Consider the following 13789-nt stretch of genomic DNA (forward strand, 5'->3'; position numbering starts at 1 on the left):
CTGTGTCCAGCTGGGGTTGCCAGGGGGTACATGGTGATGTTCCATTTTTGTCTATTTCGTCATCCACCCCTTCTGAAGTTCCAGAGTTTTTGTCGGATTATCGGGATGTATTTGATGAGCCCAAAGCCAGTGCCCTACCTCCTCATAGGGATTGCGATTGTGCAATTAATTTGATTCCTGGTAGTAAGTTTCCTAAGGGCTGATTGTTCAATTTATCTGTGCCAGAACACGCCGCTATGCGGAGTTATATAAAGGAATCCTTGGAGAAAGGCCATATTCGCCCGTCGTCATCACCGTTAGGGGCAGGGTTCTTTTTTATGGCCAAGAAGGATGGTTCTTTGAGACCTTGTATTGATTACCGCCTTCTTAATAAAATTACAGTCAAATTTCAGTATCCTTTGCCGTTGCTATCTGATTTGTTTGCTCGTATTAAAGGGGCTAGTTGGTTCACCAAGATAGATCTTCGAGGGGCGTATAATCTTGTGCGTATTAAACAAGGCGATGAATGGAAAACAGCATTTAATACGCCCGAGGGCCATTTTGAGTACCTGGTTATGCCATTCGGGCTTTCCAATGCTCCATCAGTATTTCAGTCCTTTATGCATGACATCTTCCGAGAGTACCTGGATAAATTCCTGATTGTGTATTTGGATGATATTTTGGTCTTTTCAGATGATTGGGAGTCTCATGTGAAGCAGGTCAGAATGGTGTTCCAGGTCCTTCGTGCGAATTCCTTGTTTGTGAAGGGGTCAAAGTGTCTCTTTGGAGTTCAGAAGGTTTCATTTTTGGGGTTCATTTTTTCCCCTTCTACTATCGAGATGGACCCTGTTAAAGTCCAGGCCATTTACGATTGGACTCAGCCGACATCTGTGAAGAGCCTGCAAAAGTTCCTGGGCTTTGCTAATTTTTATCGGCGCTTCATCGCTATTTTTTCTACTGTTGCTAAACTGTTGACTGATTTGACCAAGAAGGGTGCTGATGTGGTCAATTGGTCTTCTGCAGCTGTAGAGGCTTTTCAGGAGTTGAAGCGTCGTTTTTCTTCTGCCCCTGTGTTGTGCCAGCCAGATGTTTCGCTCCCGTTTCAGGTTGAGGTTGATGCTTCTGAGATTGGAGCAGGGGCTGTTTTGTCGCAAAGAAGTTCTGATGGCTCGGCGATGAAGTCATGTGCTTTCTTTTCTAGAAAGTTTCCGCCTGCTGAGCGTAACTATGATGTTGGTAATCGTGAGTTGTTGGCCATGAAGTGGGCATTCGAGGAGTGGCGTCATTGGCTGGAAGGAGCCAAGCATCGCGTGGTGGTCTTGACAGATCACAAGAATTTGACTTATCTTGAGTCTGCCAAATGGTTGAATCCGAGACAGGCTCGATGGTCGTTATTTTTCTCCCGTTTTGATTTTGTGGTTTCGTACCTTCCGGGCTCTAAGAATGTGAAGGCTGATGCCCTGTCAAGGAGTTTTGTGCCTGACTCTCCGGGTGTTCCTGAGCCGGCGGGTATTCTCAAAGAGGGGGTAATTTTGTCTGCCATCTCCCCTGATTTGCGGCAGGTGCTGCAAAAATTTCAGGCTGATAGACCTGACCGTTGCCCAGCGGAGAAACTGTTTGTCCCTGATAGATGGACTAGTAGAGTTATCTCTGAGATTCATTGTTCAGTGTTGGCTGGGCATCCTGGAATCTTTGGTACTAGAGATTTGGTGGCTAGATCCTTCTGGTGGCCGTCTTTGTCACGGGATGTGCGTTCTTTTGTGCAGTCCTGTGGGACCTGTGCTCGGGCTAAGCCCTGCTGTTCTCGTGCCAGTGGGTTGCTTTTGCCCTTGCCGGTCCCGAAGAGGCCCTGGACGCATATTTCTATGGATTTTATTTCGGATCTCCCCGTCTCTCAAAAGATGTCGGTCATTTGGGTGGTTTGTGATCGCTTTTCTAAGATGGTCCATTTGGTACCTTTGTCTAAATTGCCTTCCTTCTCTGATTTGGTGCCATTATTTTTCCAGCATGTGGTTCGTTTACATGGTATTCCGGAGAACATCGTTTCTGACAGAGGTTCCCAGTTTGTTTCGAGGTTTTGGCAATCCTTTTGTGCTAGGATGGGCATTGATTTGTCTTTTTCCTCGGCTTTCCATCCTCAGACAAATGGCCAAACCGAACGAACTAATCAAACTTTGGAAACATATCTGAGATGCTTTGTTTCTGCTGATCAGGATGACTGGGTGTCCTTTTTGCCGTTGGCTGAGTTCGCCCTTAATAATCGGGCCAGCTCGGCTACTTTGGTTTCGCCGATTTTCTGCAATTCTAGTTTCCATCCTCGTTTCTCTTCAGGGCAGATTGAGTCTTCGGACTGTCCTGGTGTAGATACTGTGGTGGATAGGTTGCAGCAGATTTGGACTCATGTGGTGGACAATTTGACATTGTCCCAGGAGAAGGCTCAACGTTTCGCTAACCGTTGGCGCTGTGTGGGTCCCCGACTTCGTGTTGGGGATTTGGTTTGGTTGTCGTCTCGTTATGTTCCTATGAAGGTTTCCTCTCCTAAGTTTAAGCCTCGTTTCATTGGTCCGTATAAGATTTCTGAGGTTATCAATCCTGTGTCATTTCGTTTGGCCCTTCCTGCTTCTTTTGCCATCCATAATGTGTTCCATAGGTTGTTATTGCGGAGATACGTGGCGCCTGTGGTTCCATCCGTTGATCCTCCTGCCCCGGTGTTGGTTGAGGGGGAGTTGGAGTATGTGGTGGAGAAGATTTTGGATTCTCGTGTTTCGAGATGGAAACTCCAGTACCTGGTCAAGTGGAAGGGTTATGGTCAGGAAGATAATTCCTGGGTTTTTGCCTCTGATGTTCATGCTGCCGATCTGGTTCGTGCCTTTCATTTGGCTCATCCTGGTCGGCCTGGGGGCTCTGGTGAGGGTTCGGTGACCCCTCCTCAAGGGGGGGTACTGTTGTGAATTCTGTTGTCGGGCTCCCTCCTGTGGTCATGAATGGTACTTTGGCTGGTTCTGTCTATGGACTTCCTCTGGTGGGTGTTTCTGAGTTTCCTTCCACAGGTGACGAGGTTAATTCGTTAGCTGGCTGCTCTATTTAACTCCACTTAGATCTTTGCTCCATGCCACCTGTCAATGTTCCAATATTGGTTTAGTTCACTCCTGGATCGTTCTTGTGACCTGTCTTCCCAGCAGAAGCTAAGTTCCAGCTTGTATTTCTTTGGTTTGCTATTTTTCTGTCCAGCTTGCAATTTTTATTGTTGTCTTGCTTGCTGGAAGCTCTGGGACGCAGAGGGAGCGCCTCCGCACCGTGAGTCGGTGCGGAGGGCCTTTTTGCGCCCTCTGCATGGTCATTTTGTAGGTTTTTGTGCTGACCGCAAAGTAACCTTTCCTATCCTCGGTCTGTTCAGTAAGTCGGGCCTCACTTTGCTAAATCTATTTCATCTCTGTGTTTGTATTTTCATCTTACTCACAGTCATTATATGTGGGGCCTGCCTTTTCCTTTGGGGAATTTCTCTGAGGCAAGGTAGGCTTTATTTTTCCATCTTCAGGGCTAGCTAGTTTCTTAGGCTGTGCCGAGTTGCATAGGGAGCGTTAGGCGCAATCCATGGCTATTTCTAGTGTGTTTGATAGGATTAGGGATTGCGGTCAGCAGAGTTCCCACGTCCCAGAGCTCGTCCTTTATTATCAGTAACTATCAGGTCATTCCGTGTGCTCTTAACCACCAGGTCCATTATTGTCCTGACCACCAGGTCATAACAAGACACAGAGCTCACATTCAGCCTATATTACTAGGAGAGACACAGACCTCACATCCATCCTATATTACTGGGAGAACCACAGAGCTCACATCCACCCTATATTACCGGGAGAGAAACAGACCTCACATCCAGCCTGTATTACTGGGGGAGGCACAGACCTCACATCCAGCCTATACTACTGGGAGAGACACAGAGCTCACATGCAGCCTATATTACTGGGAGAGACACAGAGCTCACATGTAGCCTATATTACTGGGAGAGACACAGAGCTCACATGCAGCCTATATTACTGGGAGAGACACAGAGCTCACATCCAGCCTATATTACCGGGAGAGATGCAGAGCTCACATCCAGTCTGTATTACTGAGAGACACACAGACCTCACATCCAGCCTATATTACTGGGAAAGACACAACTCTCACATCCAGCCTATATTACTGGGAGAGATGCAGAGCTCACATGCAGCCTATATTACTGGGAGAGACACAGAGCTCACATCCAGCCTATATTACTAGGAGAGACACAGAGCTCACATCCAGCTTATATTACCAGGAGAGACACAGAGCTCACATCCAGCCTATATTACTGGGAGACACACACAGCTCACATCCAGCCTATATTACTGGGAGACACACACAGCTCACATCCAGCCTATATTACTGGGAGAGACACAGAGCTCACATCCAGCCTATATTACTGGGAGAGACACAGAGCTCACATCCAGCCTATATTACTAGGAGAGACACAGAGCTCACATCTAGCCTATATTACTAGGAGAGACACAGAGTCACATGCAGCCTATATTACTAGGAGAGACACAGAGCTCACATCCAGCCTATATTACTGGGAGAGACACAGAGCTCACATCCAGCCTATATTACCGGGAGAGACACACAGAGCTCACATCCAGCCTATATTACTGGGAGAGACATAGAGCTCACATCCAGCCTATATTACTAGGAGAGACACAGAGCTCACATCCAGCCTATATTACTAGGAGAGACACAGAGCTCACATCCAGCCTATATTACTGGGATAAACACAAACCTCACATCCAGTCTATATTACTCGTAGAGACACAGAGCTCACATTCAGCGTATATTACTGGGAGATACACAGAGCTCACATCCAGCCTATATTACTGGGAGACACACACAGCTCACATCCAGCCTATATTACTGGGAGAGACACAGAGCTCACATCCAGCCTATATTACTGGGAAAGAGACAGCGCGCTCACATGCAGCCTATATTACCGGGAAACATGCCTTACACCTAGTCTATATAACCGGAAGAGAGAGCTCATATCCAGCATTTTTTTTTACAAGGAGAGACACACAGTTCGCATCCAGCCCAACATATTACCAGGAGAGAAAAAGAGCTCATAGCCAGCCTATATTACTAGGAGAAACACTCCCACAAAGGAAAAATCCAAAACTTAGATCAGGCTTCAAAGTGCATTTCAGATGGTCTGTAAATTAACAAAGGAGCCAATGTGACACCCCTAGTATTAGAAATATTGGTTGTCAGACAGCCCTAACAAGAGTCTGGAATGGCTTATTTTATTTTCTGGGTAAATATAATTTTTCTTACCTTTCAGATATAGTATAAAATCCTTATGTGCGCAGGAACAATTCCACGGATTGCCACCAAGTCTTAAAGTGCCATTTAAAGGACTCAGCGTCTGCCAACGAAGCGATGAAATCTTATTGTAGGACAAGTCCAGGGATACCATCTTGGACAGGCCCCGGAAGCTCTCAATGTGGATGGAGGAGATCTGATTTAGACTGAGATTGAGCCACTCCAAGTTGGAAAATCCATCCATCATCTTTGGGTGCAGGTGTCCGATCGAGTTATTGGCCATGGTGAGATTCTTCAAAGTTCTGGGGTCATGAAACCAGGAGGGTGACAGGGTTGTCAGGCGGTTATTCTGCAGCTCCAGAATATCGAGACCCTTAAACTGCTGGAACGCTCCCGACTCAATAGTGTGGATTTTACTGCCCTTCAGGGTCAGACTCAGCACGGACTTCAGATTAGGGCTGGATAATACGGTAGAATTGATGCGACCAACATCTCTTTCCTCAAAAATGAGAATTTCCATACCTTCAATGTAATCTGTAATAAAGCCAGTGGTAACAATTATATCTCTGATTACAGTGTAGGTGTAATATTGTTCTCTGTTGTCAGCCAAGAGGCTGACTGTAGTGTTCATTAATGCAGCTGTCAATATTAATTAGAACTAGATCAAGACCATAACTTAAAGGTGGCCTAATTTAGGAAACACATCTTTATGCACCCCATTAGGGATTTCTAGATAATTCATGTTTCCTTCCTTTTTTAGGACCTTCTTCTCTTGGAAAACAAAGTAGGTACACAAAAAAAAAAAAAGTGTCTCTCACTCGAGAAGAGCAGTCCTATGTCACATGGACCGGACGACTCATTGATCCGTATGGACAGAGTGCAATACTTCACTTTCCCAGTGGAGGCACTGTAGAGAAACTGGACACATACTGCCAAGTTTCCTTCCTGCTCACAGCTGATCGCTAGGGGTCCCAGGTCAACACACCCTTCTAGTAAGTGGGGATTGTACAAATAAGCAGAGAACCCGGTTAAATCGGGCTTTAACCATTTAGCGACGGCAACCAGAGAGTGATAGACAAGGCAAGATGCTGGTCTTCCATGTGGCAAGAAATGTGAATTTGCATATTTTTTTTTAACAATATGTTGGTCCACTAGTTGGACAACTTCTTCTCAGACCCCTCGCTTGGTCCCGATAAAGTAATAAAGCCTATACTCACTTCCCGTGATGGTGCCGTTCCCGCAGTGTCGGCACTAGCTCTCCTGTGTGGTTGTTATGACATGTGAGCCCAGCGTCCAATCAGCACTGGCGTAACTGTCCCCGCCTCCTGTCGAATTGAGCAGGAAGAGGAAGTTCGAGATCAGCCGCAGCCCGGAGTACCTCTTCAGGTTCGATTTGTCCAAAGGAGAGGAAAGTGGCGCCAGCGCTGATATAACAACAGCACGAGAGCCCCGGGGGGAGGGCGAGTGCGAACACCACGGGAACGGCGCTGGCACAGGAGGCGAGTATAAGCCTCATTTTTATCAAGAAGGGAATGTCCTAATAGTGGACAACCCCTTTAATGAGAATCACCTGTTCCTCCAAAAGCTCTTATATCATTACTACCAGGTGATGGACTACAGATCAAATAGCTAGAATTTTTTTTGCCATCAGTCACAATCCGTCGAATGGTGGAAAAAAATGGATTAGTTGTAGATTGTGAAAAACCGATGCGACGGATCAGTTTTTTTGCTGGATCCGACTATGGAGGCTGGCTAAAGGATCCTAAAAAAATATCGGCGCATGCTCAGTTAAAAAAAACCCAGAATCCGTCGCTATAGGATTCCATTCTAGCAAACGACGGACGGCGACGGATCCGTTGCTGTTCGTTTTTTCGAAGGACACAAAAAATGTTACTTTGCCCGTTTTCTCCAGCCGCCGGATAGACAATTTACGATGGATCCGGCGATCGACAGATGAAACGTGAGGCCATCCATCGCTAATATAAGTCTATGAGAAAAAAAAACGATCTAGCGGCAACATTTGCCGGATCCGTTTTTTTTTTTTCAAAATTCGCCGGATTGAGACTGAAGGCAAAAGACTGTGTGAAAGTGGCCTAAATCAGAAGTGATAAGTACCTGTCTGAAAAGTCTTGCAGTAGTGGATTTTACCCCCATAGGCCGTCGTACACGCAGCTCCTGAGCTTGGCAGCCATCCCCAGAGGAGAAATAATGCAGGAACAACTGAAATAAATACAAATACGATAAAAGGAACCTCAAATACGTATATAAATAAGCATATGTGTGTATTATATATATACAGTACAGACCAAAAGTTTGGACACACCTTCTCATTTAAAGATTTTTCTGTATTTTCATGACTATGAAAATTGTACATTCACACTGAAGGCATCAAAACTATGAATTAACACATGTGGAATTATATACTTAAAAAAGTGTGAAACAACTGAAATTATGTCTTATATTTTAGGTTCTTCAAAGTAGCCACCTTTTACTTTGATGATTGCTTTGCACACTCTTGGCATTCTCTTGATGAGCTTCAAGAGGTAGTCACCAGGAATGGTCTTCTAACAATCTAGAAGGAGTTCCCAGAGATGCTTAGCACTTGTTGGCCCTTTTGCCTTCACTCTGCGGTCCAGCTCACCCCAAACCATCTCGATTGGGTTCAGGTCTGGTGACTGTGGAGGCCAGGTCATCTGGCGTAGCACCCCATCACTCTCCTTCTTGGTCAGATAGCCCTTATACAGCCTGGAGGTGTGTTTGGCGTCATTGTCCTATTGAAAAATAAATGATGGTCCAACTAAACGCAAACCGGATGGAATAGCATGCCGCTGCAAGATGCTGTGGTAGCCATGCTGGTTCAGTATGCCTTCAGTATTGAATAAATCCCCAACAGTGTCACCAGCAAAGCACCCCCACACCATCACACCTCCTCCATGCTTCACGGTGGGAACCAGGCATGTAGGGCAGCACGGTGGCGCAGTGGTTAGCACAGCAGCCTTGCAGCGCTGGAATCCTGGGTTCAAACCCCAGCAAGGACAACATTTGCAAAGAGTTTGTATGTTCTCTCCGTGTTTACGTGGGTTTCCTCCGGGTTCTCCGGTTTCCTCCCACATTCCAAAGACATACCGATAGGGAATTTAGATTATGAGCCCCAACGGGGACAGCGATGATAATGTGTGAAAACTGTAAAGCGCTGCGGAATAAGTTAGTGCTATATAAAAATAAAGATTATTATTATTATTATTATAAGATTATGTAGAGTCCATCCGTTCACCTTCTCTGCATCACACAAAGACACGGTGGTTGGAACGAAAGATCTCAAATTTGGACTCCTCAGACCAAAGCACAAATTTCCACTGGTCTAATGTCCATTCCTTGTGTTCTTTAGCCCAAACAAGTCTCTTCTGCTTGTTGCCTGTTCTTAGCAGTGCTTTCCTAGCAGCTATTTTACCATGAAGGCCTGCTGCACAAAGTCTCCTCTTAACAGTTGTTGTAGAGATGCTGCTAAAACTCTGTGTGGCATTGACCTGGTCTCTAATCTGAGCTGCTGTTAACCTGAGATTTCTGAGGCTGGTGACTCGGATAAACTTATCCTCAGAACGAGAGGTGACTCTTGGTCTTCCTTTCCTGGGGCGTCCTCATATGAGCCAGTTTCTTTGTAGCGCTTAATGGTTTTTGCAACTGCACTTGGGGACACTTTCAAAGTTTTCCAAATTTTCGGACTGACTGACTATCATTTCTTAAAGTAATGATGGGCACTCGTTTTTCTTTACTTAGAATTTGTATTATGGCAAGAAAAAAGCAGCTAACAGTCTATTCAGTAGGACTATCAGCTGTGTATCCACCAGACTTATGCTCAACACAACTGATGCTCCCAACCCCATTTATAAGGCAAGAAATCCCACTTATTAAACCTGACAGGGCACACCTGTGAAGTGAAAACCAATCCCGGTGACTACCTCTTGAAGCTCATCAAGAGAATGAGAAGAGTGTGCAAAGCAGTAATCAAAGCAAAAGGTGGCTACTTTGAAGAACCTAGAATATAAGACATATTTTCAAATGTTTCACCCTTTTTTGTTAAGTATATAATTCCACATGTGTTAATTCATAGTTTTGATGCCTTCAGTGTGAATGTACAATTTTCATAGTCATGAAAATACAGAAAAATCTTTAAATGAGAAGGTGTGTCCAAACTTTTGGTCTGTACTGTATGTGTGCGTATTATATATATACATATATATATATATACGCATGTACATGTTATATCAGTGTGTATATATATATATATATATATATATATATATATAGACATATACACATACATATACGCAGAGATACATATACATATGTAATATATATATGCATGCCACTCACTTTGTGGAGGAATAATCAACCATATCCATCAGAATATTTCTGCCTTAACTCCGCAGTACCTGGATCCCTTCCCTGCCGCATTTGCCATCTTTGAGCCTGTTACAGAAGTTACCCTGCTCCTCGCTTCTTCTCGGCCTACAACCTGCAACAGTGACCCTATTCCCTCACATCTCCTGCAATCTCTCTCACCGGTTGTCACCACTCACCTAACAAATATTTAACCTCTATCTTTCTTCTAATATCTTTCCCTCCTCATTTAAACAAGCAATCATAACCCCTTTACTTAAAAAACCATCCCTCTTACCAGAACTGTGCCGCTAACTATAGACCTGTCTCTAATCTTCCCTTCATCTCTAAAGTCCTGGAACGCCTGATCCACTCCCGTCTTACCCGCTATCTCTCGGATAACTCTCTTCTTGACCCCTTACAATCTGGTTTCCGCTCTTTACACTCTACTGAAACTGCCCTCACTAAAGTCTCTAATGACCTAATAACAGCTAAATCTAATGGTCACTACTCCATGCTAATTCTCTTGTATCTCTCCGCAGCATTCGATACTGTGGATCATCAGCTCCTCCTCACTATGCTCCGCTCCATCGGCCTCAAGGACACCGTTCTCTCCTAGTTCTCCTCCTATCTCTCTGACCGATCCTTCACTGGATTTTTTGCCGGCTCTTACTCCTCTCCTCATCCCCTATCGGGGTTCCGCAGGGCTCAGTCCTAGGCCCCCTCCTCTTCTCTCCATACACCGCCCCTATTGGACAAACAATCAATATATTTTGGGTTCCAGTACCATCTCTATGCTGATGACACCCAAATATACACTTCCTCCCCCGACATCACCCCTACCCTAATTCAAAATACCAAGGATTGTCTGTCCCCAGTCTCTAACATCATGCCCTCCCTCTATCTGAAACTGAATCTCTCCAGAACTGAACTTCTTGTGTTTCCTCCCTCCACTAACCTAACTACCTGACCGTGAAATTATCTTGGAGGGGTCAACCATAACTCCCCAGCAGCACGCCCAATGTCTTGGAGTTACATTTGACACTCAACTTTCCTTTATTCCCCATATCTGATCACTCACTCACCTGCATCTTAAAAACCATCTCCAAAATCCAAACTTTTCTCACCTTTCAAACTACTAAAGCTCTTACTGTCGCTCTTATTCACTCTCGTTTAACCCCTTAGTGACAGAGCCAAATTTTTTAAATCCGTCCAGTGTCCCTTCATGTGATAACTCTGGAACGCTTCATCAAATCCCAGTAATTTTGAGACTGTTTTTTCTTGACACATTATACTTTATGATAATAGTAAATTTAGGTCAATATGTTCTGTGTTCATTTATAAAAAAATAATCAGAAATTTGTCAAAAATGTAAAAAAAAATTGCAATTTCAAACTCTGAATGATTATACCTTTACTCCAGATAGTCATACCACACAAAAACTATTAATAAACAACATTTCCCTCATATCTGCTTTATATCAGCACCATTTATAAGATCTTATTTTATTTTGCTTGCCTTTTAGGAGGTTTAACCCTTTCACGACATGCGCCGTATTATTACTGCGCATGCCGTGTCACCCCCTTTGATGTGGGCTCCGGCGCTGAGCCCACATCAAAGTCGCGACATGTCAGCTGTTTTGTACAGCTGACATGTGCGCGCAATAGCGGCGGGTGAAATCGCTATTCACCCGCCGCTATTAACCTGTCAAATGCCGCTGTCAAAAGCAGACAGCGGCATTTAACCGGCGCTTCCTGCCAGGCGGCCGGAAATGATGTCATCGCCGACCCCCGTCACATGATCGGGGGTCGGCGATGCATCAGGAAGGTAACCTTAGAGGTCCTTGAGACCTCTATGGTTACTGATGCCGGCCTGCTGTGAGCACCCCCCTGTGGTCGGCGCTCACAGCACACCTGCATTTCAGTTCCATAGCAGCGATCTGATGATCGCTGCTATGTAGCAGAGCCGATCAGGCTATGCCAGCTTCTAGCCTCCCATGGAGGCTATTGAAGCATGGCACAAGTAAAAAAAAAATGTTTTTAAAAATATGAAAAAAAAATATAAAAAATATAAAAGTTTAAATCACCCCCCTTTCGCCCCATCCTAAATAAAACAATTAAAAAAAAAACCTACACGTATTTGGTATTTGGTTCATAATCGCCCGATCTATCAATAAAAAAAAGCATTAACCTGATCGCTAAAAAGCGTAGCGAGAAAAAAAATCCGAAACGCCAGAATTAAGTTTTTTTGGTCGTCGTGACCAAAATGCAATAACGGGCGATCAAAAGAACGTATCTGCACCAAAATGGTATCATTAAAAATGTCAGCTCGGCACGCAAAAAATAAGCCCTCACCTGACCACAGATCACGAAAAATGGAGACGCTTCGGGTATCGGAAAATGGCACTTTTTTTTTTTTTTTAAGCAAAGTTTTGAATTTTTTTTCACCACTTGGATAAAAAATAACCTAGACATGTTAGATGTCTATGAACTCGTAATTACCTAGAGAATCATAATGGCAGGTTAGTTTTAGCAGTTAATGAACCTAGCAAAAAAGCCAAACAAAAAACAAGTGTGGGATTGCACTTTTTTTGCAATTTCACCGCACTTGGAATTTTTTTCCCGTTTTCTAGTAAAAGACATGGTAAAACCAATAGTGTCGTTCAAAAGTACAACTCATCCCGCAAAAAATAAGCCCTCACATGACCATATTGACGGAAAAATAAAAAAGTTATGGCTCTGGGAAGGAGGGAAGTGAAAAATGAAAACGCAAAAACGAAAAAGGGCCGGGACTTGAAGGGGTTAAAATTGTTGCAGCAATTTTTCATTTTTTCAAGGAAATTTACAAAATTTATATTTTTGAAGGCCCTATTCAGATCTAAAGGGACTTTGGGGGTCCTATGTAGTACGTAACCCCCAAAAGTGATACCATTATTAAAACAGTGCCCCTGATATATTGAAAACTGCTGTCAGGTAGTTGACTAACCCTTCAGGTGCTGTTCAGGAATGAATGCAAAGTGACATGACAGGAATGAAGTGTATTTTTACCGCCTAAATGTCGGTAACTTCTGAACAGGTCACTGTAGCCGGCAAACTCTAAGGCTGCTATTTGGCCGTGAATTGCCATGGCAAACATCAGGACCACACAATCATGATCTCAGGGTGCTGATGGGGATAAAGAGGGGGAAGCCACACTCTGTTAACCATTTATATGATGCAGTAACTATTGAAAGCAGCATCTAAGGGGTTAAACAGATATGGACGGTGCCAACACCGATCGTGGCTGATGCAAAAACTTGTTAGCGATAGTGGACAGCCGACAGCTGCTGGATTGTTACCTGTATGGGGATACTATTCTCTTATATCTTAGGTCAGTAAAAAGACACATTGGCGGTCATTAAGGGGCTAGACTACTGCAGCTCTCTTCTGATCAGTCTTCTTGTAACTGAACTTTCCTTTCCAATTCGTTCTGAATGTGGCAGCCAGGGTCGTATTTCTGTCCAGCCACTTCGCCGATGCCTCCATCCTGTGCCAGTCATTACACTGGTTACCCAGAATACAATATAAACTAATATCTCTCACCCACAAAGCTCTCCACAGTTCTGCACCACCCTATATCTCCTCCCTCATCTCTGTCTATCGCCCTACACATTCCCTTCATTCTGAAACTGATCTTCAATTAACATTCTCCATAATCAGCAACCATCCAGGACCAACTTTTTACTATTGATGCTGCCTATGCAGCATCAATAGTAAAAAGATATGTTAAAAATAATAAAAAAAAACAAAAAAAACATTATATTCTCACCTTTCGAAGTCCGCCGCAGCCTTTCCCGCTTCTCGCGCTTTGGTCCCAAGAATGTATTGCGGCAATGCCCCAAGATCACGGGTTATTGCCGCTAGGCATTACTGGGAATGGAGTGTTGCGAGGAGCATCGGTAAAGGCCTCGGCTGGATCCGGGGGCCGACGAAGGGCGAGTATATAACTTTTTATTTTAATAGTTTTTTTTTAACAGGGATATGGTGCCCACATTGCTATATACTATGTGGGCTGTGTTATATACTGCATGGGCTGTGTTATATACTGCATGGCCTGTGTTATA

The 13789-nt window shown here is 44.3% G+C and overlaps 1 protein-coding gene across 1 annotated transcript in view; it reads left to right on the plus strand.

The window, feature by feature from the left end:
• The window catches only part of DYNC2I2 (dynein 2 intermediate chain 2), a 457867-nt gene that overhangs the window by 37449 nt on the left and 406629 nt on the right, over window positions 1–13789 (plus strand). The window lies entirely within an intron of this gene.

This window comes from Ranitomeya imitator, chromosome 2 (genome assembly GCF_032444005.1).
Source record: "Ranitomeya imitator isolate aRanImi1 chromosome 2, aRanImi1.pri, whole genome shotgun sequence".
NCBI lineage: Eukaryota > Metazoa > Chordata > Amphibia > Anura > Dendrobatidae > Ranitomeya > Ranitomeya imitator.